Here is a 5,533-nt window from a genome sequence, read left to right on the forward strand (position 1 = left end):
TCCGAATTGGACTAGGGAGGGGGGGCGCCCCCTTCCTTCCTTCTCCTTCTCCCTTCCCTTCTCCTACTCCAACAAGGAAAGGAGGAGTCCTACTCCCGGTGGGAGTAGGACTCCCCCCTTGGCGCGCCCTCCTCCTAGGTCGGCCGCCTCCCCCCTTGCTCCTTTATATACGGGGGCGGGGGGCACCCCATGAACACAACAATTGATCATTGATCTCTTAGCCGTGTGCGGTGCCCCCCTCCACCATATTACACCTCGATAATATCGTAGCGGTGCTTAGGCGAAGCCCTGCGTCGGTAGAACATCATCATCGTCACCACGCCGTCGTGCTGACGAAACTCTCCCTCAACACTCGGCTGGATCGGAGTTCGAGGGACGTCATCGAGCTGAACGTGTGCTGAACTCGGAGGTGCCGTGCGTTTGGTACTTGATCGGTCGGATCGTGAAGACGTACGACTACATCAACCGCGTTGTGTTAACGCTTCCGCTTTCGGTCTACGAGGGTACGTGGACAACACTCTCCCCTCTCGTTGCTATGCATCACCATGATCTTGCGTGTGCGTAGGAATTTTTTTGAAATTACTACGTTCCCCAACAGTGGCATCCGAGCCTGGTTTTATGCGTTGATGTTATATGCACGAGTAGAACACAAGTGAGTTGTGGGCGATATAAGTCATACTGCTTACCAGCATGTCATATTTTGGTTCAGCGGTATTGTGAAATGAAGCGACCCGGACCGACATTACGCGTACGCTTACGCGAGACTGGTTTCACCGTTGCGAGCACTCGTTGCTTAAAGGTGACTGGCGGGTGTCTGTCTCTCTCACTTTAGTTGAACCGAGTGTGGCTACGCCCGGTCCTTGCGAAGGTTAAAACAACACCAACTTGACAAACTATCGTTGTGGTTTTGATGCGTAGGTAAGAACGGTTCTTGCTAAGCCCGTAGCAGCCACGTAAAACTTGCAACAACAAAGTAGAGGACGTCTAACTTGTTTTTGCAGGGCATGTTGTGATGTGATATGGTCAAGACATGATGCTGAATTTTATTGTATGAGATGATCATGTTTTGTAATAGAGTTATCGGCAGGAGCCATATGGTTGTCGCTTTATTGTATGCAATGCAATCGCCATGTAATTGTTTTACTTTATCACTAAGCGGTAGCGATAGTCGTAGAAGCAATAGTTGGCGAGACGACAATGATGCTACGATGGAGATCAAGGTGTCGTGCCGGTGACGATGGTGATCATGACGGTGCTTCGGAGATGGAGATCACAAGCACAAGATGATGATGGCCATATCATATCACTTATATTGATTGCATGTGATGTTTATCTTTTATGCATCTTATCTTGCTTTGATTGACGGTAGCATTATAAGATGATCTCTCACTAAATTTCAAGATAAAAGTGTTCTCCCTGAGTATGCACCGTTGCCAAAGTTCGTCGTGCCCAGACACCATGTGATGATCGGGTGTGATAAGCTCTACGTCCATCTACAACGGGTGCAAGCTAGTTTTGCACACGCAGAATACTCAGGTTAAACTTGACGAGCCTAGCATATGCAGATATGGCCTCGGAACACTGAGACCGAAAGGTCGAGCGTGAATCATATAGTAGATATGATCAACATAGTGATGTTCACCATTGAAAACTACTCCATTTCACGTGATGATCGGTTATGGTTTAGTTGATTTGGATCACGTAATCACTTAGATGATTAGAGGGATGTCTATCTAAGTGGGAGTTCTTAAGTAATATGATTAATTGAACTTAAATTTATCATGAACTTAGTCCTGATAGTATTTTTGCAAATTATGTTGTAGATCAATAGCTCGCATTGTTGCTTCCCTGTGTTTATTTTTGATATGTTCCTAGAGAAAATTATGTTGAAAGATGTTAGTAGCAAAGATGCGGATTGGATCCGTGATCTGAGGATTATCCTCATTGCTGCACAGAAGAATTATGTTCTTGATGCACCGCTAGGTGACAGACCTATTGCAGGAGCAGATGCAGACGTTATGAACGTTTGGCTAGCTCAATATGATGACTACTTGATAGTTTAGTGCGCCATGCTTAACGGCTTAGAATCGGGACTTCAAAGATGTTTTGAACGTCATGGACCATATGAGATGTTCCAGGAGTTGAAGTTAATATTTCAAGCAAATACCCGAGTTGAGAGATATGAAGTCTCCAACAAGTTCTATAGCTAAAAGATGGAGGAGAATAGCTCAAGCAGTGAGCATGTGCTCAGATTGTCTGGGTACTACAATCGCTTGAATCAAGTGGGAATTAATCTTCCGGATAAAATAGTGATTGACAGAATTCTCTAGTCACCATCACCAAGTTAGTAGAACTTCGTGATGAACTATAGTATGTAAGGGATGACGAAAGTAATTCCCGAGCTCTTCGCGATGCTGAAATCGACGAAGGTAGAAATCAAGAAAGAGCATCAAGTGTTGATGGTTAACAAGACCACTAGTTTCAAGAAAAGGGCAAAGGGATAGAAGGGAAACTTCAAAAAGAACGGCAAGCAAGTTGCTACTCAAGTGAAGAAGCCCAAGTCTGTACCTAAGCCTGAGACTAAGTGCTTCTACTGCAAAGGGACTGGTCACTGGAAGCGAAACTACCGCAACTATTTGGTGGATAAGAAGGATGGCAAAGTGAACAAAGGTATATTGGATATACATGTTATTGATGTGTACTTGCTAGTGTTTATAGCAACCCCTCAGTATTTGATACTGGTTCAGTTGCTAAAGAGTAGTAACTCGAAACGGGAGTTGCATGAACATAAACTAGTTAAGGATGAAGTGACGATGTGTATTGGAAGTGGTTCCAAGATTGATATGATCATCATCGCACACTCCCTATACTTTCGGGATTAGTGTTGAACCTAAATAAGTGTTATTTGGTGTTTGCGTTGAGCATGAATATGATTTGATCATGTTTGTTGCAATACGGTTATTCATTTAAATTAGAGAATAATTGTTGTTCTGTTTACATGAATAAAACCTTTTATGGTCATACACCCAATAAAATGGTTTGTTAGATCTCGATCGTAGTGATACACATATTCATAATAATGAAGCCAAAAGATGCAAAGTTAATAATGATAGTGCAACTTATTTGTGGCACTGCCGTTTAGGTCATATTGGTGTAAAGCGCATGAAGAAACTCCATACTGATGGGATTTTGGAATCACTTGATTATGAATCACTTGATGCTTGCGAACCATGCCTCATGGGCAAGATGACTAATACGCCGTTCTCCGGAACTATGGAGAGAGCAACAGATTTGTTGGAAATCATACATACAGATGTATGTGGTCCGATGAATATTGAGGCTCGTAGCAGGTATCATTAATTTCTGACCTTCACAGATGATTTGAGCAGATATGGGTATATCTACTTAATGAAACAGAAGTCTGAAACATTTGAAAAGTTCATATAATTTCAGAGTGAAGTGAAAAATCATCGTAACAAGAAAAATAAAGTTTCTACGATCTGATCGTGGAGAAGAGTATTTAAGTTACGAGTTTGGCCTTCAGTAAAAACAATGTGAAATAGTTTCACTACTCACGCCACCTGGAACACCACAGTGTAATGGTGTGTCCGAACATCGTAACCGTACTTTATTAGATATGGTGCAATATATGATGTCTCTTACCGATCTACCACTATCGTTTTGGGGTTATGCATTAGAGACAGCTACATTCACGTTAAATAGGGTACCATCTAAATCCGTTGAGACGACATCTTATGAACCGTGGTTTGGCAAGAAACCAAAGTTGTCGTTTCTTAAAGTTTGGGGTTGCGATGCTTATGTGAAAAAGTTTCATCCTGATAAGTTCAAACCCAAATCGGAGAAATGTGTCTTCATAGGATACCCAAAGGAGACAGTTGGGTACACCTTCTATCACAGATCCGAAGGCAAGACATTCGTTGCTAAGTATGGATCCTTTCTAGAGAATGAGTTTCTCTCGAAAGAAGTGAGTGGGAGGAAAGTAGAACTTGATGAGGTAATTGTACCTGCTCCCTTATTGGAAAGTAGTTCATCGCAGAAACCAGTTTCTGTGACGCCTATACCAATTAGTGAGGAAGTTAATGATGATGATCATGGAACTTCAGATCAAGTTATTACTGAACCTCGTAGGTCAAACCAGAGTAAGATCCGCACCAGAGTGGTACGGTAATCCTGTTCTGGAGGTTATGTTACTAGACCATGACGAACCTACGAACTATGAAGAAGCGATGGTGAGCCCAGATTCCGCAAAATGGCTTGAGGCCATGAAATCTGAGATGAGATCCATGTATGAGAACAAAGTATGGACTTTGATTGACTTGCCCAATGATCGGCGAGCCATTGAGATTAAATGGATCTTCAAGAGGAAGACGGACGCTGATAGTAGTGTTACTATCTACAAAGCTAGAATTGTCGCAAAAGGTTTTCGACAAGTTTAAGGTGTTGACTACGATGAGAGTTTCTCACTCGTATCTATGCTTAAGTCTGTCCGAATCATGTTAGCAATTGCCGCATTTTATGAAATTTGGCAAATGGATAAACAAAACTGCATTCCTTAATGGATTTATTAAAGAAGAGTTGTATATGATGCAACCAGAAGGTTTTGTCAATCCTAAAGGTGCTAACAAAATATGCAAGCTCCAGCGATCCATCTATGGACTGGTGCAAGTATCTCGGAGTTGGAATATACGCTTTGGTAAGTTGATCAAAGGATATAGTTTTATACAGAATTGCGGTGAAGCCTGTATTTACAAGAAAGTGAGTGGGAGCACTACAACATTTCTGATAAGTATATGCGAATGACATATTGTTGATCGGAAATAATGTAGAATTATTCTGCAAAGCATAAAGGAGTGTTTGAAAGGAGTTTTTCAAAGAAAGACCTCGGTGAAGCTGCTTACATATTGAGCATCAAGATCTATAGAGATAGATCAAGACGCTTGATAAGTTTTTTCAATGAGTACATACCTTAACAAGATTTTGAAGTAGTTCAAAATGGAACAGTCAAAGAAAGAGTTTCTTGCCTGTGTTACAAGGTGTGAAATTGAGTAAGACTCAAAGCCCGACCATGGCAGAAGATAGAAAAAGAATGAAAGTCATTCCCTATGCCTCGGCCATAGGATTCTATAAAGTATGCCATGCTGTGTACCAGATCTATTGTATACCCTACACTGATTTTGGCAAGGGAGTACAATAGTGATCTAGGAGCAGATCACTGGACAGCGGTCAAAATTATCCTTACTGGAATAAGGATATGTTTCTCGATTATGGAAGTGACAAAAGGTTTGTTGTAAAGGGTTACGTCGATACAAGTTTTTGACACTAATCTAGATGACTCTAAGTCTCGGTCTAGATACATATTGAAAGTGGGAGCAATTAGCTAGAGTAGCTCCGTGCAGAGCATTGTAGACATAGAAATTTGCAAAATACTTACGGATCTGAATGTGACAGACCCGTTGACTAAAATTATCTCACAAGCAAAACATAATCACACCTTAGTACTCTTTGGGTGTTA

This window comes from Triticum aestivum, chromosome 1D (assembly GCF_018294505.1).
Source record: "Triticum aestivum cultivar Chinese Spring chromosome 1D, IWGSC CS RefSeq v2.1, whole genome shotgun sequence".
Lineage (NCBI taxonomy): Eukaryota > Viridiplantae > Streptophyta > Magnoliopsida > Poales > Poaceae > Triticum > Triticum aestivum.